This window comes from Malaclemys terrapin, chromosome 2 (assembly GCF_027887155.1).
Source record: "Malaclemys terrapin pileata isolate rMalTer1 chromosome 2, rMalTer1.hap1, whole genome shotgun sequence".
Classification (NCBI taxonomy): Eukaryota; Metazoa; Chordata; order Testudines; family Emydidae; genus Malaclemys; species Malaclemys terrapin.
The window spans coordinates 97536335-97561110 of NC_071506.1; positions in this window are offsets into that span (position 1 = coordinate 97536335).

Below are 24776 nucleotides of genomic sequence, written 5' to 3' on the forward strand. Positions count from 1 at the left end.
GCAGTTCCAGAGGGCAGAGTGGTGTGTGCCCAGGGTACAACCCGGGAGGGGGGTGGGGGAGGTAGTGGTGGCCGCAGCAGTGGGGTGGCTGCAAGCCGGCAGCCCAGGATACAGTCCAGGAAGGCACAGCCTAGCAGCGGTACAGGCTTATTTCTAGCAGCAAAGGCGCTGCAGAGCCAGAAACAGATTACAGATACAGACCAAGGAGTTAGCTTAAGTCTGTCTGCTGGGGAAACAAGGCCAGCAGCTAGGACAGGGAGAGTTTGCAAGAGGGAGTTCTTACCATTCCCCAGGACAGCAGCAAGCACAGAGACAAGAACGGCAGTAGCATCGGAGGATAGAGAGAGGACTCGATTTGCTTACAATAATCAGGAGATCTCCAGGCACAAATTTGTTGTTCGTGGGAGGGGAGTTTAAAAACAGGGGTATGCTCAAAAACAAATGAGAGCAGGGAGAGGGCCCCCCAAAGACCCCTAGCTGATCAGACCAGGTGGCAAAGCAAGGACCTTCTCTGAGGTCTGATCAGAAAATGTCCGGCTTTAAAGGCAAACTCAGGCAGTTTCCCACCAGTACTTTTGATTGGCTCCTCTTGATACAGGGGAGGAGAGAAGGCAGGGAAAGGCTGCAGGAAAGCATAGCCATGCCTGGGCATGTTCTGAGCCACAGGTATGACTCATATGCTTAATTAGTTGGCCACTTCAGGTCTTGCATTTCTGGGCAGCGCCCCCCCACACAGTCTCATGTCACCTTTGGCTTCATGCTGTTCCATGATGCATGGGCATACAGAATCATGAATTTCCCTGGCCTACCGGGAACCAGGAGCTTTGTGCACATGGGTAGGATTTGGCTGCCTGTATAAGCTTTGAAAAACAGATCTATCCTGTGTTCACTTACAGTGGAAGTATCCTCTTTAGTCTCACATATGTTGTGCAAGGCACAGCATGCCATGATAATCTGAACCATGGTGACCACACTGACATCCAGACAGGTCTGGCAGCAATATCTATGCACTTTCTGCTGCTAAAGGGGGACTACATCCCCTTTCTGGGTTTCATCAGATCATAACATCTTACATGGCATGCTTTGTATGAAATGTCACAATCATATATGAATGATTAATATGGGAGTTACAAGGCACTACTTGAAGTACAGAGTGCCACAATTGTTTCAATTTTTTATGGACTGATTCTATCTAGTATCCAGTACTGCAGTGCATGGAAATTTGTCAAGTGAGCAGGAGCAGAACCAGATCATCATATACTTGCTCCTTGTCTCCAGTGCAGTTTGCTAGAAGGGAAAGATGACTGAGCAATACCGTCTCCAAATGTGTTTATGGCGGCATATAGTACCAGCGACATGCAGCAAGGCAGTTCCAAGAGTGTGTCCTGTGATGCACAGGGCTCTGGGATAGTGCTACCATTTCAGGGGCAGTATCATCACATACCAAAAAGGGGTAGTGTGAACACTGGCATATTCCTGTGCACAGTGTGTACCCATGCCCAGCTCAGCATAGGTAGACACTTGTCACGGGTACAAGATACATGTGCTAGCAATGCATGGAGATTTACTCAGGGAAGCACACAAGTGCAAATACAGCCAGAGTACAGAATAATAAGTATTAGAACAAGCACCAGAGGGCATTCAAAAAGACAATATATACAATAATGCAACCACTAACAATGGGATTGCAGCAGACCCAGAAAAGAAAGAATGCTTTATCTAGGCATCTTAAGTCAAGGTGCATTTTGAATGATGGAGGGAAAGGAGGTGATAGACAGACACTATGCAGCATATACCTGATATATGCTCACAGAAATATGTTAGAAATCCTTCAGCCCTGGAGATGGTGGAAGCTGTGTGGTATCACTAAAAAAACAAGAGTTAATACTAAATTTTCTGTCAGTATTCAGATAATTAGCTAATTTACATATTTCAGCCTGTAGGCCATCTATTTAATGACTAGTGAATGCTATAAAAAAGATGACAAAAATATCTGCTATATACTGTACCTAAAGATCAAATAGTGATCTTTAACTTCACCAAGGGTAATAGACACAGCAGTGGGTAGCAAATTCTTTACTCTCACCAGTGGAGATGGTGTAATTGTTCAGAGGTCTCTGCAGACTGGGCAGAAGGGCAAAGCAAAGGGTACACTCGGGCCTCTGAAAAGCAGCATCCTCATTTCTACTGAGAGCGTTAGACATTTTCGTTTCATATTGGTTCAGCTGTGAAGCAGCACAAAAGACATAAAGGAAGAGGTAACGAGGTCTTGGCGGTAACAAGGTCTGTCAAGCATTGTCACTTAAGGAAGTGTAGAGATTCCTGAAGGCCCAGCTAGGCACTTTGGGATTTTTTTCACTATACTCAGTTATTTACCTCAGGAAAGAAATCCAAAAGAAACTGAGCACTGCTTCCAGTGACACAGCAACTATTTTTTAGAGGCTCAAAGTCCCAAAGGGTCACAAACTAAACATCACTGCAATGGTTTACTTCGCCAATGGGGATCATACAAGAGATTTATTTGCTTTGAAGAGATATTCCTTACAGGAGCAATGTCCCTCAAGATAATTTTGCTCAGTTTTTGGACATTGGAAAGGCCCCTGTACATATAAACACATTACAAAGGCCAGGACCTGTGAGGGCAAAGCCCTTTAGGTCAGTAGTTCCAGGAAGACCCCTAAGTACTGTATATCATGAGAGAAGATCTGACAAAATAAAAGAGGCCCTACAGTTCAAGGAAGGACCCAAGGTTTCTAATAACAGGAGAAGCAAACTGAATTAAAGTTATCCAAGTACCAACCCGCCAACCCCTCGTCAGTTCTTGTAACAGAGTTCCAATGTTGACATGCATGATATGTCTCTCACTATCACCAATGACTGAAAATCATTTATGGAATTCTCCTTCCACCCAAATAAGCATGTCCTGGAAAAGTATTCTTATATAACAGAGAATGCTTTAAATAAATTCTTCCCCCTTGGAAATGTTAAAATAATATGAACATAACTGAATACAGTATCACAAGCAGAACCACTAGGACTGAATTTAATCTCCAGTTTTAACAAAATAACTTTTCAGAGAACAGCAGCATTTTCCATTAGAGTTTTTAGTGAAGTATTTACTAACTTTTGCAGAGGGCATTTAAAAATTAGCTCTTTGAGAAATTTTCCTCTGAGATTTGATCCGTTTTCTGAGATCCCTGTAGCTAAAAAACAGTCACCACAAACTGCACCCACATTCTCATAACATTTCAGACTAAAAGGCATTTTTCAGTTTAACACTTAAACACAATGAAAGTTATTCTGAATTTATCCTAACCTAACTGAGCTCCACAAAGTATAGCCAATAAAATTACTGAGATCCTCCAGCTATTCTCAGATTGTGCCCTGCTGCCCTCTGTGCCTCATAGTAACATAGGGAATAGGACTGGAAGGGACACCCTGAGTCCAGTCAAGGATCATTGAGTCCAGTCCCCTACTATTGTAGACAACACCATAATATAATCTCCATGAATTTATCAAGCTTTATATTAAAACTACTTAGAGTTGTTTGCCCCCATTACTCCTGATGGAAGGCAGTTCTAGAACCTCCCTCCTCTGGTGGTTAGAACCTTCCCTGGTTATCTGGGTACGGTCCTTTACTCTTGATGACTCTACACATCTTATTCTACCATGGATGTCCTAGTCTGATTGATCGTTTAATGTACGTCAGAAGAGGGCTGCACTCTAACAAGCTTCCTGTGGTTTTCCAAAGAGCTGCTTCCTCAGTCTTTCACACTGAATTTAATGGAACCTAGACTGACCCCTGTGGTGGGTGGCATAGGCCAATCTCTACCTATTAGAGATCCGGGTGAGGACTTAATGATGGGGGCTCAGATTATCCCACATCCAGCTATTTGTGGGGTTGTTACACCTTCCTTTGAACCATCCAGTGCTGGCCACAGTCTGAGACAGGATACTGGACTAGATAGATCTCAGCTCTGACCTAATATGACAATTCCTATGGAGCTAGGTTATATTCAAGAGTTATGTGGTTTTTACCTTTAAAATGGAAATTGATGAACATTAAGGTTTTATTGTCTTATTCACATGAGCTTCCTAGATTCTGAAAGCCAAACTTTGAACAGGCCTACTCGTCTGGTTTTGCAAACTATGGGCTCCATTTTAGCTTTGCCTGTCACAGCTGTGCTGCTGAAGGCTGTTGCAGCACAAGGGCACTGCATAAGTGGCAGTTCTTGGCATCATTGTCTTTGAGGTTGTAGGGATAGCTCACTTAAGAAGGATACCTCTACCTCCTTATGTTTTCCCCATTGCTAATACAAGACAGCAGAGAAAGGGATGTGGCCATGATGCTCCCAAACCTTGCCCTCCCTCCACTTAGGGTTATCAAGCAGCAATGGCAACACACCGAGGAAGCATAGGAAGTCTGCCTGCCTATGCGCAGGTGTGGCAAGAGAAATAGCGGGATCTCCCTGCACCCTCTCTCATGAACAACTGGTGTAATTATATAGGTATTTGAAATTATTATACAGACACTAGTTGTCTCTGTGTGCTGTACGGAGTTCAGAGTATATCCCCTGTAAACGAAAGAGACAAAGCTGGAATTCAAGTGTTGTGAAAGCCTGCTTCTTTGGGTCTCTAGCTTTTTTTTTTTTTTTAATAAATATTTCTGTTTAAAATGAACTGTGATTCCATATATGATGGCAACTGGAAAAAGGAAGCAAATATTTCTAGTCAGTGGAAACAAAAAAAATCCTCAGAAGGGTTCCTTCCCCTTAAACTTTTTCAGAATTGCAGGAGTATCATTTCAGTTATAAGCCATACAAAAAATAGTCTGCTTGGCATTGGAATTTCTTCAGAGAGTAGAAATTGAGCCAGAGGTGCTCTACGTGTTATCTGTAATCCAGGGCACTCCTTTATCACTAGTCCAGTAACCACTTCGTAAAGCTAATCTGTAATTCCCTGTTGAGGTTGGTACTGCTGCTGCTGCCCTGTATCAGGGCTGAGTAATATATACAAATAATATAGGCCTGGAAGTAACTATTTAGTTGTAGTTACTTTCTTCCTATGAAGATTTCTTATATGTACCTGCACTTTTCTAAAGAGTAATCATTTCCAGTAAAACTGGCTGTTATTTTTATTATTAGAGTTCTTCAAGTTTTCTATGCAAGTTCAACTTTGCAATTCTGCTGGGTGAAATAATTACACCAGGAATGAGAAAGTCCAGCATTAACAATACATTGCAATCTAAAACCACACCTCCAGAATACTGATGAAGACGAAAGATAAAAGTAAAGAAACAAATATGCCAATATTACATATTGCTGCAGTCCCCTTGGTGGGCTATATGATACTACTTCATGAATAAAGATAGAGTAAACTACATTTGTAGCATAATAAGAAAAGGTAATTAGTGCCATCTATTCACCACAGTTAGAATTTGACTAGAACAATTTGATTACTTTTATCACATTTTAAACTTTGAGTAAGATTTTCAGCTCTGTAATCCAGTTAGTGGTGAAGTGTGGAGAATATAAATCAGGTTCTCAATATGATTGATGACTGTATTCTTTGCAGGGTAGGACTTTTTTTTTTGGGGGGGGGGGGGGGGGAGCAAAACTCATAATATAGACACTGTCAGTTTGTTTTAAAGTAAATCTCTTCTAAATCAGTTTGAATCCTTCAACAAGACTAAAATATAAGCTCTGGCATTACCCCTAAACAAACAAGAAATGGAATATATGAAAGCTGCTCATAGGCAAGAAAAAAAAACAATCTTGGTGTTAACTTAGTTCTATACTCTTTCCATTAACCGTTATGCTGTATATTTATATTATCACAACATCCAGCGGCCCTTCTCTGAATGGAAACCCTCTGTGCTAGGTGCTGTACAGATGCAGAAGTAAACACAGATACATTATATCAGATACAAAAACAAGTAATGAAGATAAAATTAAAATGTAAACCAATAACAAACATAGGGAATTAAATACTACGGGCCAGATCCTCATGTATGGCCAAAATATTCAGAGTACAAGTGTTGTGTGGATTCTCCCTAGACTGGGTAACCCAATTTCATGGCCCATGCAGGTAGGTGAAGTGGTAAAAAAGTGACTCCCATACATCAAAAGATCTGGCCCAGAAAATTAAGGGCTCGGGATTTCTTCAAATCCTATATAAAGAACCAAATAACTTATCACAAAAAAAAAAAAAAAACAGCTACTATGCATACATGAACAACAAATTTTCAAACACACACTCTATTGTGATGTGTGATGTTTATTGGAGGGCAAGTCAGAACTCCATATTTTAGGATAATGAAGGATGACATTTTTAAATACCAATTTTAAACTTGCACTCACAAGGTTTCCCACCCAGTTTGACATTAACAACACTTATGAATGTAAGCAAACTTCGTTTGTATAGACCAGTAGGGTGATTTGACAACTAACTTTTATTATTCAGCTTGCATGTGTCAATTTGGCTGGCACTCAGACATCGGGGAACCAGATTCAATGATGTGCATAGATTGAATTTAGGAGAGAATCTACAAGGCAGAAACTGAATGCAAACTAAGACCTACTCCAATCTGATTTGTCACAACATTTGTGCTACTGTCTAAAGGTAGTACACCAGACAGTGGGACAGGCATGTTGTCTGTATCAAATCCAGTTCTATCTCAGTGAATGTCACTACCTGTTCTCTCTCTATATATAGCCCTACCTCACCAAAGTCTGGAAGTTGTTTGGCTTACAAACATCTCTTATCAAATAACTTTTAAGCAGGGAATGAAGGGGTTGAGGAGCAGACTTTTCCACCACATAGTTCACAACTGTACTTATTTACTTCATCAACATCAGTATCAAATCAGTCTTATAATGGACAACCTCAATTAACTTGCATAGTGGGCTGACGCTCACAGGATGCACTAACCATCATCAGCCCAGCAACTAAACTATTGGGAGTCACTTATATTGGTGAGAAAATGGAAGGAGTAAAATATGTTACAGAGCAATTCCATTCACAACCTTCTCTCCTGTGGGTGAGGACAAATTCCATTTCTCCAGGAATATCCCCTTCATTCTGTTTTTGGTGAATGCGTATTAGTACCATGGAGTTATTTGTTACCTCTATTGTTTTCTATGATCTCCCCCTACCCCCCGATACTAGAAGACTATTCCATTGAAAGAAATTCATGTCATCCTGAATTTTCTGTTTCATGTTTTCAGCTTCTGTTTTGTTTCTAGAAAAAAAATGATTTTATATATATGACGATGATGTGTTAGTGCTTTTTGTTGTGTCATTCTCATAAAAAAAACAGATTATGCTATTGAAGATGGAAACAGGGAACTGCTTTCTAAATGATGAGATAACTAGTTATGTTGCATCTTGTTATGAATAATCATTGTTTTCTGATGTAATTTTTTTTTTAAATTAAACATTCTGGTAGTAGATAGTTTTGTTGTGATGATGTAGCTTTATGTACCAGAATACAAATTATATTTCTTTATGAAATATTTAAAGACACTTGGGGATTTCTCTTTTTATATTTAATTTCTACCCATGGAGTTTTGTGGAGTTCTTTATTATACGATTTTTCTTATTTTATGAATGCTATATAATACAGTGGTCTTATTTTTTCTTGTCATTTTCTCTAGTGTTCCACAATTTTTCTTTCAAAAATATAAACTTAAATAAATGGCATTAAGGCCAGAGTCTCATCTAGAATTTCAGACAGTGAAATTTGTGGAATTAAATTTAATCATTTTTGGAACAGAACTGTACCTAAACAAGACTTCGATCCTGCAGTGGGTACCAAATGGACAAACCCTTGTACCTGCAGAGAATCTGATTTAGTTCACTGCAGTATTTGGCCCTCAGTGCAGACCCATCCCATAGTTTAACACTTCTGGAATATCAGGCCAATACAAAAAATATGGGTAGTCAGTATATGAAATAATAAATACTTTGCACATCTGTAGTGTTTTTCATTCAAGGACCTCAAAGCACTTTGCAAACAATAAACTAAACATCACTACCCCTCCCTTCCGTGTTGTGTGTTATCCTGATACCACCCTTCTGTACCTCAGAAGTCCTTTACACCCATTTTACAGATAGGAAGTTGAGGCACAGAGAAACTAAATGATTTGTCCATAGTCACACAGGAAGTCTGGGGCAGAACAGGGAATTTAACCCAACTCTCCTGAGTTCCAAGCTTATGCCCTAGCCACTGGACCTTCCTTCCCCTTATTCATCCTTCTTCTCACAAATTAGCAAAGCAGCATTGCCTAGCTAGAACAAGGGGATGGAAGTCAGGAAATGCTGCTACTGACTCTCTGCATGACCTTGGACAGGTTGTTTTAGCCCAGTCTCTCTCTTTCTCCCATTAGTCAGAGTTTCCAATTCACTCAAACATTCATATGAGAAAATGAACAGCCTTTAAAACTGAATTAATATTTCAAATACTCTGGAGCACAAAGACATTGCTCTCATAATTTTAAGGTATAGTTACCGCAGAAGACAAGGAAGTGTTAATTAGTATAATATAAGTCAACAGAGCATGTGCTATAGCAAGTAGCGGGATTACAAATGAACACCACCACATTCGTATTCTTGCAAGGATTATGTCAATGGCATTTATATGGCTTTCTGCCCACATTGTAGGGTGTGTGTGTGTGTGTGTGTGTGTGTGTGTTAACACTGAAAAATCAGGAACAGTAGTTTTGGTAAATGTGATTGAGTGATTATTATAATGAAGAGGTAATGAAGCAAAACTAAAGGTATATTCAGACTTACAGTAGCGTGTAGACACTGCTAGCAAAATTATAAATTGCTGCGTAGACGGTGAGGCACAGCTTAGACAAGTAGAGTGCATTACATGCCTAAACCCCCAGGATATATACACCCTACATGGGCTGTCTACATGCCCAAGCAGTGCCTCTCATGCTCCTGCTGCTTCCCCAGTGCTGGAGCTTTTCCCCACCGCAGTGAAGGCTCCAGCAACAGGGAAAGGTGCTGGCAGTAGCGAAAGGCTCCAGTAGCTCCCCACGGCTGGAGCCTTTCACTTTGGCATGTAGCTACATATGCAATGACTGTACTCTACATATCACAGTAAGTTTAGTCAAGTCAAAGAGATACAGGTGGATCACCCAGTGAAGGTCCCAATATTGGGCTCAATCATTTAGCTCCTCTAGCTAGTTCATCTAGCTACTTTGCACTACCTCAGATGATCACAGGGTCAGTCAAAAATAGGGGAATCCTCATGTGGCACAAAGGTGAGTAAGCCAGATCTACAACACCTGAACCAGCCCTTCATATTTAGGGGCTGTATCAAGATTGGGAAGGAGCAGGAAGAAGTCATGCCAAATGTGGGAGAGGGCATTGCAGAGCATGTGGTGTGCCACCATATCGTGATCTTGCGCAACATACAGCTGCAGCTGAAGTAACAGAGTTGCACTGCAATCTTTGGATGTGCAAAGAGGTGAGTATTGAGGTGATTTTACTTCTGTTTATGGAATTGGTCAGACAGGAACTGGACAGTATCTTAATATTGGGGTTTATATTTTTTAAATATTGAAAAATTGTAGAGAGTGCAGAAAAGAAAGAGCTATAAAAATCATTTGAGAGCTGGAAAAAAATGCCACAGAATGAGCTCTGTTTTTCTTATCAAAAAGAAAATGGAGAGGTGACTTGATTTCAGTGTTTAAGTAGCTTCATAAAGAGAAAAGCCCAGGTACTACAGGGTCTTTAACCTAGCAGAGAAAGGCATAAAGGTAGGAAGATGAAGCCAGACAAATTCATATTAGACATAAGGCAGCCCCTCCTTATTGTTTTTTTTTTTAAACAGTGAAAGTCATTAGCCATTGAAACAAACTATAAACGGAAGTGGAGGATTCACCATATCCTGAAGACTTCAAATCAAGACTGGCTGCCTTCTTGAAACAGATGTTTTAGATAAATGCAAGTTATTAAACTAAACACTGGATAAGAAATTCTGTGGCCAGTAGATCTGACTAGATGATCTAATATTCCTTTCTGACATTCATTTATTGCAACCCCTGGCTGGACCGAGAACATAGAAGCAGAAAGATAGCTTTGAGCTGTCCTTCCCCTTTGCTCTCCTCAACTGTGCCAAGTGTAGATTAAACCCATGATTTTGCTTCTCTAGCCCCTATTAGCTCATACTAGAGATGCATTAACAGTGTTTCAGGACATGCAAGAGTTTGTCTTTTTCCTTCATGGGGGTGAAAAACTATCCTGGTTGAGGAAGATGGTTTTAGCTGCTGAATGTTAGACTGAAGAGAGAAAGAATGTTACAGTTGTGCTAGTGGGATAGAACCATGGTGCAAACCTTGGAATCCTTGGAAATAAGGATTGGTTTCAGGTATATTACAGGAGAAGTGACAAAATGTGGTAAGGTCTTCAATGCAAGGAAAGAAGAAAAAAGTGTGTGTGGGGGGCATTCAAATATAACTGCAATACTGTGAGTCAGAGTGAGAGGGAAGATATTTGAGGGGTCTATGATGACTAAGAAAGAGGGAAAGGAGAACATTTAGCAAGAATAAGAAAATTTTCATGTTTTGTTTATGGAAGCAGTGAAACATCTAAGGATATATCAGAGAAAAAGAGAGATGAGCCTGGAATAGACAGGTCAAAAGGGGTCAATGGCGTCAGTAGATGTGAGAGTCATCAGCAGAGAGATAACTTTAGCATGATCTTTCTTGCACTGAGTACCCAGAACTGTATTAAATATTATGCTTAATGTGCAGTGTCACCTGTGTTTTATAGAGAAGCATCAACTTTCAGTTCTCAAAGCAGCCAAAAATTATTAATTTCCATGTTGTATTGCAATTTGCTGTCCAGTATTACTCATTGCATTTTTCTAGGTTACTGCTTTGAAAGTACTTCCTCTGTATTTAATATCAGTGTTTCTAGTCATTATTCCCCAAATATATTAGTTTGCTCTTTTTCTAAGATTATTATTATTTTATCTATTTGTTGCCCATTGTTTCAGATCTGCATAGGTCCCCCCCCTTTTTTTTTTAACTCCTCTCTCCTTGCTAGTGTTCACAAAACTACTCAATAGAGCATAGTCTGAAAACTGAATTAATGTGCTGTTTACACCCTCTTCCAGATCATTATTAAACAGAGGAAATGCTGGTTTTAGCCTCTGGATGCACAAAAATATTATTGTTGTTTTTTCCAGGGATCCACAGCTGAGCCCCAATGTGTTATGCTGGAAACAAACAATATCCTTGAAGATCCGCAGTCCCAAACATGTATGGGGAATTTACACTGTCTACTCACTTTAATGTAGACTGAAGTCATACATGTAACTCACTAGCATATCAGTGGGAGAGTAGATCCTTTTCAGTGGAGCATTTTCTTTTTTGTTCTTTTCATAACTGTGTGAAATATACGCTGTACTACAGCATCTAATCAATAAGATAAAACTATGTCTTACAGAGAAGAAACAAATGAGTGCCAGATGGCTTCCCTCAGTGGGGGACACACTCTACATAAGAACCTTTAGGCCTTCAGCCACCCTGACAACATGTATATAAGATAAGAGCACTGACATAGGTTTAGGGGCAGGTGTTGTGTCTGATCCAAATAATTTCATACTTTAAAAAAAGGCTAAGTTTAAGACAAAAACTAAGTCATATCAAGCCATAGCTCTAAAACCATGAGCAAACTGCTTCTTCCTCCACCAGCCTTTTGACCTAACCGCCATTAAGAATCATACCAGGCTGAAGCCATGTTTCAAATACAAAATCAAGAAAGTCATGTTGTTGGTTCAAATCTACTTTCCATTTTATAGTCATTACCAAAATTCATGGGGATTCATTCGGTTGGTAAGTTCCAATTCTGGCTTTAAAACACAAACCTCCCAGAGAATGACAAGGTCTGTAGCTAGGTCTAGGTACATTGCATTACCTTTTACATGTCATTTATACAAACTCTTCATACTGAACATATTAATTAAAGTTTTATTCACCAGTACATTCAAACGAAGCTATGTTAAAATTACATTATGAATGTTTTAAAGCCCGTCATGATCACATATTATTTTCTCCACAAGACCCCTACCTTATTAAGTGTACAGGATGGGACAGTGTGCACATGATGAGCAGCTAGTCAATATTTTGTTTTCTCCCCATTGTTCAATGTGTATCCCTTATTCATTACACATTATTCAAAACCTGTTCAGAAGACAGAATTGATTATCTCCTCATGCATCAATATAGATCTGAGTGATTCATAGATATTAATTAATTTATTTTCCCAACATTCTTGTGAGGTGAGAAGGGTAGTATTATCCCCATTTTACAGAAGGTGAACTGAGGCATAGAGAGATTAAGGTAAAAATTGTCAAAAGTCAACTTTGAGTGCCCAATTTTAGAAGCCTAGGACCTGATTTTTCAGCATTTTATAGCTCTTTATATTTTCAGAACAACGTTCCCATTGACATGAGCTGCAGTTGTGAGTGTTCTGCAAATCAGACTCTAGATCAGTAGTGAGACATTTTGCTGATGTTGACCATCCTCAGGCACAGCCCCAGTGGCTGCGGTTTGCTGTTCTGGCCAAAGGGTGCTGCGGGAAGCGGTCGGCCACAGGGACGTGCTGGCTGTCACTTCTCGCAGCTTCCATTGGCTGGGAACGGTGAACAGTAACCACTGGGAGCTGAGGGGGGGGGACACACCATGCCTGCAGACAGTCAACATCAGCAAAATGTCTCGTGGCCCACAATCAGATTACCCTGATGGGCCGCATGCAGACCATAGGCTGCAGGTTGCCCTGGATCTACTTCCCCAGGCATTTCCATGTGGTTCTGAGCTTCTCAAGGGAGAGGTCACCAGAATTTAACATGGTAAAACATTCCCCCTCCTCCCCAGCCTCATTCTTGGAAACAGCTGATATGTTTTGGCTGGAAATTTTCAAAATTCATCCTGAGGCAGACACCCAGCCTGAAAAAATTCAGCTCAAACAGTTAATGTTTGGCAAAGTTATAAGCAACTGAAAACAAGGTCTTAAAACGGGAAATGATGAGCAACCTTAACAATAGATAGTGCTACTGACTCTGCTTATAATACCCAAATTTGCAAAGCATAAGATCTAAATCTACTGCCTTGCAGCAGTTAAGAAGGATGCTGAGCCAATCCCTACCAAAACATGTCAATGCTCCAGAAAGCATTTTCTGTGGTATTATAAAGGGAAAGAAACAAGCTTTAAAAATGCTTCAGAAAGGTAGATATTGGTATATACACCGATAACTCATGGAAAGGGCAGTTGTAGAATCTGAAGCAGAAATGTTAAGATTAACACCATGATAATTTGAACAGATTCCAATATGGAGGCAACTACCAACCAATAGCTAGAAACTTTTTAATTTCACACAGCTTGTGCAGAGATGAGGACATTTGGGAGCTTTTCCTTCTTGCATCAAGTGCAAACTGTCTTTCTGTTAGCGAAGAGTTATTAGATATTTATTAGGCTAGTCCCTAGTGCTGCAGCCGATGTGGTGTTGAATAGGAACAGTGATCTGTACTATGGCCACTGGAGTCTCAAACCAGGCAGAGCCAGTGGATTGCATATGTGTTCCCATTAACTCTAATGAACACCAACCTACCAGAACCAACAAGCTGAGTGTGAGCACCTGTGCTAGTTGGCACATTGGAGAGGGTGGAACATTGGCTTTCCTCTCTTTCCCCAAGTAATCTGCACCTAGGAATGAGAGATCTCCTGACATATTAACTCCTTTCTGAGGATGCACAGCCACACTCTGGTCAGGCAGCAGCTTCTCAGTCCATACAGGTTCGGGGCCTGTGTTCTCCCAGTTCTATTTTTATGTGCAAACACTGTACAAGCAAGCAAGTCTGCCAGATGACTAACAAAGACCTTAAGTCAATAAATAAAGATATTTTACCCCCATTTCATTTCTGTCCCCTCCCTACCTCCAAAAAGATGGTGATTTTTGCTATTAATGCAACTTTGAATGTGACAAAGTTTGTATTTGGGGCACTTTAGACCCCAAATACATAGATACAAAACAATCATTCTAATTTAAAGGCAACTATCTTGTCTATGCAGCATAATAAAAATGAAACCAGCAGCAGCGCCCAGCGCACCTTAATATTACCAAATTTTCAAGTCAAATGGTCCTTATTCGTTATCTTTAGAATCTCTCACTTTGGTGTTGCAATGACTAATACAACTAGTCACAGATGACTCAAACTAGAGAGAGATACATGTAAAGAATGAAAAGAAAGTTAAGAAGCTTCTCTACTAAAGAGAGGATATGTTGCTATGAGTATAGTGTTACGAACATGAAAGCAGTACATCCAAAGGGCCTGAATGCCGCAGAACTTCCAAAAACATGAAAGAAGGTTTTTCCATTCTTGAATATTTGCTTTCTATTAACCTATTGTAAATGCTGTTGTGTAACTTTTGAATTCATGCAGCCATTGATAAATGATAAAACGCATTTGTGTGAAGGAAATCTATGGTCTTCCCTCCATCTAAAAACAAAAAAACAAAAAACAAAAAACAAACAACAACAACAAAAAAACACACACACGATGCATTTAAGGTCCTGAACCTCTATGCATGCACACACAATTATTTGCTCTCTTCACAATATGCAAGACTATTCCATTCTTAGCATGCAAGTTGACCCACTTAGTGAAATTCTGGGCCTATTCAAATCAATGGCAGTTTTGCCATTGACTTCACTTATGCCAGAATTTCACCCTCTGATTTCAGTGAGGCTACTCATGGATTAAAGCACTACTCACCATGAACAGATGTGAAAAAAAATCTGCATCCATGTGACCTTTCTAGGGCAACACTTAGTCTTTGCTGGCAGCCATTTCATTTTGCCTCATCAAATTTGTGTAGCTGGGAGAAAAATACCAATAAATAATAAATAATAATAATAATAAATGTGTGGTTTACAAGATCGGCATTACTTGGGTACCATTATCTTTAGGTTCAAGGAGAAAAATCTCAGATTCAAGTTTTCTAGATTTTCTAAATATGTTTTTTGAGTCTTCAGCAAAAATGGACCTGGTTCTTCATGGCTTCATACTGGGTAAAAGTCAGATAAATGTGAAAAATGCTATCATTCTGATCTGGTAGTTTCTTGTGCCCACTTTGCACAGGGAGATATGGTCTCAAAAGGTGCACAACACTGGAGAATCAAGCCTTGTATAGTTCTTTACATTTGTAGCAGTTGCCAATATTTGGCAGTCAGTTTTCTTTTTGCATACTTTTTTGTTAGGTCATATCTGCTGCAATACAAAAAGGTCTCCAGAAAAACAAAAACCCTCTACTCCCTCTGCTTTTATACGACTCAATCTGTTTTTATTTATGCTTATGACAGGTGATGCATTTACAATACTGGACACTGGAGTCCTTTATTTATCCACATATAAAATAGACGTTAGCAGTGCAAATTTCCTCATACTGTCTGAGTAACATGCATTAACTCTAATCACCTTCATTTTTAAGAAGATGGTGATGTGGAATGACAACAGCACTGCCAACTGTGAGGCAAAACACCTGTCAACTAAAAGCTGGGGAACAACCACCAATTCATTTTGCCCAGGTCACTGAACAACTATATTATGGTACTGTAACAAGTTTCAGTCTCTGCTAACTGAGGCCAAATTCAGAATAGTGACAAAAAGATTGCATACTACGTTACCAATCCTCTAAACCATTCTGACCCTGATGTTAAAATGATCTAATCTATTTTAACTCATAAGTTGTTATACCCACTTCACCTTCTATAGAAGAACATAAAATTGCAACAGAGGGTCCTGTGGCACCTTTAAGACTAACAGAAGCATTGGAGCATAAGCTTTCGTGGGTGAATGCCCACTTCATCAGATGCAAGTGTCTTCATCAGATGCAAGACACTTGCATCTGATGAAGTGGGCATTCACCCATGAAAGCTTATGCTCCAATACTTCTGTTAGTCTTAAAGGTGCCACAGGACCCTCTGTTGCTTTTTACAGATTCAGACTAACACAGCTACCCCTCTGATACTTGACAACATAAAATTGAACACATACCATACAATAGTGATGGGCTTCCTATAAATAGCTAAGATGACAGATTTTAAAACAATATCACTATCAAAACAGTATTCAATAAGTTGATGTATATTATAACCAGATTTAACAAGTCTTAACATTCTAGAAGCTCAGTTTAATGAAGGTTGTTATCCTCCAACATCAATAAGTGCCATGTGATATGCTCAGTTTAACTGACAAGATCTTGCATGCTTCAGAAAAACAAATACTCTATGGAAATTTATCATACAAAAGACACACAAACTAATGAAGTTTAACAGTTTTGACCTTTCATCTATGAACTATGACTGCACAACCATACATTTCTTGACAATATACAGAAATTGTTATTCATTTGATCTAACAGGAACACCTGTATTGCCTTTATTTTTATTTTCTCAAAACAAATGGCCTGCCAGCTAGCTTGCAGAATCCATTTCCACTCAAGGTGAAGAGTTTGCTATCCTCCACTGGAAGAATGACTGCTTTGTAAAATAAATGTGCTGGAATTCATACAGAAGTTGTAGGGATAAGCATTTAAAAAGACTTACAAATTAGAATCACAAAATGTGAAACAATCAAAAATACTCTCTCAGGTTTTGTGTTTTTTTTTTCCCCCCTAACACACAATTAACTGCACAAGAATGTAAGGAGAACACAGAGAAAGGTTTAGCTGATGTACTACAACACAGTATCAATACCAGTTGTCATTCCAATGTCTACAACTGCCATTTGCAAATAAGAAAAGTTGCTTACTTTGGTAACATTTATTAAGCAAAAATCAAAGTTGTAAACATTTAAATGGCAAACGTTTTACTTTATGCTGTATGATAATTAGTGCATCATGCAATACTGTATGCTATGTGAGATCACGAGCAGGCTTGATGAAGGCTCATTGTGTTCCCCATTGTCATACTATGCTCTCCATTTAACAGAAAAGATCTTGAATGCTTCAAAAACCCTTTGAATTAAAAAATACTCTACAAAAATTAAACTTCATAAGAGCACAAAAGTGAATTTTGTTTTTCTTTAGTTACATGAATTTTTTTCTGTCTTGATAACATGCAGAGACAAATGAGCAAGTGGCCATGTGCATATATGTACATGCTACATAGAACTAGCTATGCATAAACATGACTGAATCTGAGTTACACTTTTCATGTTTTTCACTCCCGTAACTCCACTGAAATCAATGTTGTACCCAGATTTACCCTCCTTTCATTGAAATCGATGTCAGGAATTTCTTGTTTTTCAAATAAAGGACTGGACAGACACTACTGAAGCAATTATGTCTATCTAAACAAGTCATGTTAATACCTGATTGACTGAATCCTAACATCATGGGCTGGAGTGTGGAAGCATGAAATATCTTAATGCCACCACAGAAGAGTATGGACTCTAGGAACTCATCTCCAAAACATGATGAAAAAAGAATCCCAACAACAGGGGAAGTGAACAAATGAGCCCTGAGTTCAGAAACTTAACCCTGAATTGTAAAGAGAAAAAGAAGGCTGGCTATTTTCTCCATGAAGCTGTTTCCCATGCTCCATCCTGGATGACAGGTTACACATACTGGAGTATATCTGTAAAGGGCTAACTTTCTTCCCAGGATACTGCAAGGTATTGTCATCTGACAAATCTCACAATGATAGTTTTGGTAAAACTTGGGCTTAAGTACCAAATCAGAGCTAGAATACAAAAAAGGAGAAGGTCACTACCACTAGTACAAAGTGGAATTGTACAATATTATATAGGTAACTGTAATCGTTTGAGGAAATTAAATAAAAACAATGCTCAAAGGAAAACTCCAGTGTAATCCAAGAGAATCTAATTATATAAAAAAAAGCAAATCCTTAAAAGTGAAATATCTGGATGACAAAAATAATTAAAAAGCAACGGAGAGTCCTGTGGCACGTTTAAGACTAACAGATGTATTGGAGCATAAGCTTTCGTGGGTGACAATTTTCAAACCAGTATTTCCAGCTATTGGCAATTTTTTCCTGCATCTCCATTCAGTGATCGGGACCATGTATTAATAAGCCTATTAATATATAACAGAATAATAAAATGTATATTAATAGAATTATCAATATTATTGATCTTCTTGCTAGAAGCTGGCATTTTAGGAACTGATCCTTCACTTAAGTTGGCAAAACTATCTATTGATTTCAATGGGATTTTTGCCTGACTATAGCATATAAAAGTGGGACCTAACCAGTATTTTCTAGCAGAAAGACTAATTTGATAAAGAGGAATGAAGCTGAAGAATTAGATTACCCACTTTTATTATTTGGTAGGGTTTGTTTTTTAAGTGTTGATTTAACCAGTGAAATGAATACATACATACATACAAAAGAAATGAAAAAAATATATATTTGTATAGAACTTTCACATGCTCTGATCCCAAATCTTTCCACTGGCTGTTCTGTCCTCCTTTGCATCAAAAGTATCAAGATGGTCACTTCTTGTTTAATATTTGATTATTACATTAAAGGCCCTTTCTTTAATGCTTTAGTCTTCTTTGTAATTAGGTGTAGTATTGGCATACTTTATATTATATTAGCATTTTCTTTTAAACATTAATTTCCTCACTTAAATTATTAAATAATTCCATGTAATATTTAAATTTTCAATATTTACTAAAAGTTGGCAAACCCAGAGATTGGACATTTCATTTTGATATAAGATTCAGGCATGTTTTGTTATACCCAACACAGAGGCAGATCCTCAGCTTGAAGTCCATGGAGCTATGACAGTTAGCAACTACTGAGGACCTGCTGCACAATGTTTATGTTGCTTGATGCTACTATACATCATCTTGACATGAAAATCATCCATCTGTAACTGATTCCCAGGAAAGCTCTATTTGGTAGGAGCACTGGCTACATGAAGGAGCGGACCGTTTTCCCTTTCCCTCCTCCCCCCCGCACCACTATGTGGTTGGATACTTTTTTATAGGGCCTGATCCTGCAATTACTACTGAGCATAGTGAACTAATAATTTTGTTAAGCAATTGAATTCATACAGGGCCTAATCCAAGCCCACTGTAGCCAGTGAAAAGATTCCCTTTGACTTCAATTGGCTTTGGATCAGACCAGTTGTATGATGAGAAGTTCATTTATCTCAAAGGGAATGCTCAGAGTTGCGAGTACTACATTTCGTGGTTGTAGGACTGGGCCCTTATTTAAAAAACATTTATTTAGCCTTCCAAGTTATGATAACTGATCACTAGAGTTTTCTGTTAAATAACATTAAGGATTTGTCATGAGAGACAAAGCTCAGACGTTCTGTTCTGTTCAACACTACAGCTACAGCAAAGGCCCTTTGTATACCTCCTCCACTTGTTAGCGTGAATTAAGAATGGAGGATCAACTTTTTACACTTATATGCAAGTACGTGGTACAGAACTCTAAATCTGAATTCTTTAGCTTTCAACAGTCCAAAACATGATATGACTTCAACATGATTTTCAATATTTTATTATGAATTATTTTTGCACAGGTACATTTAGATCAAATGCTACAGTTCAGGAGATGAACACAAAAGTCATCATTATACCTTTTATTAATGCACCTGGAGGACTTTATTATGTAAATGATATTGAACCACATTATACTACTAATGGAAATATACTAACAGCATTTCCTGTTGCTATTCTCAAATGGTTTTTATCAGAAAAATTGGAGAGCACCACAAGTTACAGCACTATAAAATAAAAGGGGAAATAAAAATACCTTCCAGGCCGTGCTCTCTGCAAACTCTATATATACACACACTGAGGGTATACACTGGGGTTTCTGTAATAAACATGCAAAAATACTAAAGTCTTTGACACCTTCTGGCTATTACATTTTCTTCAAAATATTAATTTGCATAAACTTTGGCAACTGATAGGAGGCAATTGTCATGGACAATAGGAAGATTTGGAGAGAGATGCTTTTAGGCCAGCCAGCTGAATGAAGAAACCTCTGACTATATCCCCACTCTCTGAGGTTCCCATAACAGGAGCCTGAATTCTATGCTTTCTTTATACAAGGCCAGCTCTGCTTGTGGATTCTTTACTCAGCTCCTCCACTGACTTGCTGTATGAATTTTGGCAAATTAGTACATCTTATTGTGTTTCAATTTATCCACCTGTTGACTTTTAAGGACCTTGATGGTACTGATTTTCTTTACCATGCCTCATCCTGACAAGTAATAGTGGTCACTGTTGCATGTAAAATTAGCAAGCAATTGTCTTTGCTGTGGTAAGATATGAATATCACTCCTCTTAGCATTTATCTCAGTCTTCCTATTCCCCCTTTGAAAATAGTTTTTAGGGATTGCTTAAAAGAGGATTTGATTCTAAACCCTTTTTGTCTTAGATTTAGATCCTTTCTCCCCCAAATGCATAATACTCCACTCTGCTCATCTTTTGGGGGTTTGCTTTCATGAGCATGTACTTCATTAGACTTTTATTACTGCAAACTATGCACATCAGAGCATAATACATAATGTTTCATGTGTGTGCTGGGTGGTTAAATTAATTCATATTTATAATAATCCTTGGATGAATTGTTCCAAATAAATTGCAAAGTGTTAAAATGTTACATGTTTTGAAGTTTTGACAGTTGCATGCAAGTACCTAGAACTGAATAATGGAAATACTTCTTAGACATAGCCTCTTCACTGCTCTTATAGAATTTAATGAAAAATGCTGTTCTACAGGTTTATAGAACTTGGGCACAATTAACAGGGTTCTATGGACATTTAAAAAGTGATTTTATAGACATTTGTTTTAAAACATATACCCGGCAATTATGCAAAAAAAACCACACAAAAAAAGCTTACGGAACTTTTTTCATAAGTGGGGGTTTGCGTAAGTTGGGTTTGCGTAACCCGGGGAGCATCTGTAGAGCCTTATTTCTCACAGACTTGTATCTCCAATAATCATTTGTATCTGTGCAAAGTCAGTGTAAAAGGCTACCAGAATCATAGTGGTAGCCTTTTACATTCCACAGAGGTGCATAAATCAGACATGTCAAAAAAATCAGACATATACTGTAAAATCCTGGCCCCACTGAAGTCAATGAGAGTTTCGCCATTGATTTAAATGGAGCCAGGATTTTGCTGGTAGCATTCAGTAGCCAATGATCTCTTTTCTACAACATTAAGCATCCTAGAGAATTCTGGAATTATTGATAGTAGGGATAGACTGGTTTAACTATTCTGCAGAAAGTTTGATCAGTTCCAGATACTTTTCTAGAAGGAGGATAATTTCCTAGAAAGACAACCATATTTACAAAATGAAACCATCTGTAATCAAGGTTTTTGGTTTTGGAGGAAATGAGGCACTGTTTTTGACCCAGGATGTATTTTGTGTGGGTGCTAAGAAGCATATATGCAAATGAGCTATACTTTATCAACTCTGGTGTAATGTGAGAAAATTATTTTTCCCCTCCCCCCATCTATAAAAGGATGACTTAATAAAATACACAGGGACTGGAATTTCTCTATATAGACCATGGATTTTACCCAACTAAAATGTGCATACAGACATCTACAATGCACACAAACACCATATTAATGGGAGACTATTTGAAACCTAGGCTGAGGGGAAAAACACAAGGTTTCTGTGAAAAAACCCAAGGTTTCTCCTGTGACAAAGTCAGGCTGGACAGCTGTAAGAGGGTGGCAGAAAGCAGGTATATTAGCCCTAAAATGATAATGACCCTTTTCCCTATAAACTGAAAAGGGGTTACCCACTGAGGATTACCAAAAGAAACTACAACATCTGCTCAAGAAACTCCCTGAAGAAGCACAAGAACAAATCTACACTGACACACCCCTAGAGCCCCGACCAGGGATATTCTATCTGCTACCCAAAATCCATAAACCTGGAAATCCTGGATGCCCCATCATCCCAGGCATTGGCACCCTGACAGCAGGATTGTCTGGCTATGTAGACTCTCTCCTCAGGCCCTACGCTACCAGCACTCCCAGCTATCTTCGAGACACCACTGACTTCCTGACAGAACTACAATTGTTTGATGATCTTCCAGAAAACACTATCCTAGCCACTATGGATGTAGAAGCTCTCTACACCCACATTCCACACAATGACAGACTACAAGCTATCAGGAATAGTATCCCCAATAATGTCACGGCAAACCTGGTGGCTGAATTTTGTGACTTTGTCCTCACCCACAACTATTTCAGATTTGTTCACCTGCACATCTAGCAAGTACATTGGCCAAACCGGACAGTCTCTATGCAAAAGAATAAATGGACACAAATCTGACATCAGGAATTATAACATTCAAAAATCAGTAGCGGAACACTTCAATCTCCCTGGTCACTCAATAACAGTCTTCAACCAAAAAAAAAAATCTTCAAAAACAGATTCCAACGTGAAACTGCAGAACTGGAATTAATTTGCAAACTGGACACCATCAAATTAGGCCTGAATAAAGACTGGGAGTGGATGGGTCATTACAAAAACTAATTTCCTCATACTAATTTCCCCCTACTGTTACTCACACCTTCTTGTCAACTGTTTGAAATGTGCCACCCTCATTAACACTACAAAAGTGATTTTTCCTCCCTTGGTATTCTACTGTTAATTGAATTGTCTCGTTAGACTGAACAGATGGTAGGCCACTCCCATCTTTTCATGGGAAATAAATTATATACATACATATATACACACACACTTGATAATGAATTTTCCACTCCATGCATCTGATGAAGTGGGTTCTAGCCCATGAAAGTTTATGCCCAAATAAATGTGTTAGTCTCTAAGGTGCCACAAGGACTCCTCATTGTTTTTGCAGGTCAATTAGAGATCCTGGAGGTGGATTAAGGACTGCCTGAGCACTTTAAAGACTCCTCCTGCAAGAAGAAGAGGCGGAGAGAAGCTGCTGCAGGGCTAGAGGCAGCAGGGAGAAAGGCTGCTCCAAGGTGGATAACTGCTCTCTGCCCTACAGTGGAAACTACATAACAGACTGCCTGTTCAGCAGAAGGACTGGCACACGGGGAGCAATAAAAAGGCCATCCACCCTCAGAGTGAGGGTAGGAGAAATTATTCCCCTTTATTTTGTCTTGGAATTGTTTTTCTCTTTTGTTTGGCAGAGGGGCACTCCCTGGGGCCTGCCCTAGGCCTGTCTGGAAAATACTGGGAAATCATTCTCCCGCTTGGGGGTTAACATCCAGCATGCAGGCTGACTTACTCCAGGCCTTCACTGCCAGATGAGGGAAGCGTACTGGAGGCTACCGAAGCAGAGGCAGTGCCTTGCCACACCATACAGAAGTGTGAGGATTTTTTTGTTTTGTATTTTATCCTTATTAGAGCTGAGCAAAAATTTTCAGCTAAAACTTTTTCAGCAGAAAATGCAGTTTTGGTGACACCAATAGGTTTTGTGAATTTGTATTCATTTTGCTGAACTGTCTAAAAGAAAAAATGGGGGGAGGGGAATTTCCACCCCTTCAACATGAAACATTTAGATTTCATCTAAAACAACTTTTCATTTTCAAATGTTCTATTTCTTCTATTAAAAATGTTAAAATGCTCAAAATCTAAAATGAGACAGTTTGACACTGAGATTTTTTAAAAAACTTTTGGGTTCATGAAAGTTTTTTAAAAGTTGTCTCAGATCAACCCAAAATTATTTTTTTCTATTTGCCAGTGAACCAATAGAATCAGTTCTACTCAGACAGCATTTAGATGTGACAACTCAAAATGTACTTGTAAGAGAGTGCCAAAAAGATTATAAAATTAGGTATTGTAATTTTAGAAGGTTCAAACCCACAATTTCTTATAATCTAGAGCAGTGTTTCTCAAACTGGGGACCACGAGGTACTCCCTGGGATCTGCCAGCCTCATGGATCAACTCCTCCCTACCAATGCCTCCTGCACACTGGGGAACAGCTGTTCAACAGCATGTAGCAGGTGCTGGGAGGGAGGGGAAGGAGCAGGGCTGGGGCATCCTCAGGGGAGGAGGCAGAAAGAGGCAGAGAAGAGGAGGGGAAAGGGTGGAGCAGGGGCTGGAAGAGGTGGGGTGGAGTCGGGGCAGGGCCTGGGTCTGAGTGGGGGATTTGGGGGTCCGTGAAAAAAGTTAAATCAAAATGGGTATCCTTGGATTGCTAAAGGATGAGAATCGCTGATCTAGAGTATTTTTTTTGTAAAACTCCTAAAAAGAGCTTACGAAAGTTAACCCTCAAAATAATATTTTCATTTTAGATTTTCAGAGCACGGTTTAAATATTTACTAACTAACCCCAGTTAGTTCAGATATTTCACCATCCTCTGCACTTACAAATGACACAATAAACCAGCAAGATCTCAACAAGTTCTAATTAAGGTAAATATCACATCAACAGAGGGGGATAAAGGGAACTTTTTATCTTCATTTTACTTGGTATATAAAATCTGTAGTTCCAGCACACAATAATAATCAGAAATAAAATCTCAAAAGGTTTGGGAGTTCATCTGAGTATTCATTTCAGAGATACTCATCCAGACATCTTGAGGTGTACAAAATCTCACAAAAAAGGCTGTTTCATGATGGAATCAGTTGTCCAGGAAATATAACAACTGGTTCATAAGAGAGTAGGATGAGATGTAATGTGGGAGCAGATTATCCTACTTCTGTGTGCTTTGGGCTCTAACTTCTTTCTCTGAAGCATTTGATGCTGGCTGCTGTTGGAGACGAGATAGTGGATTAGA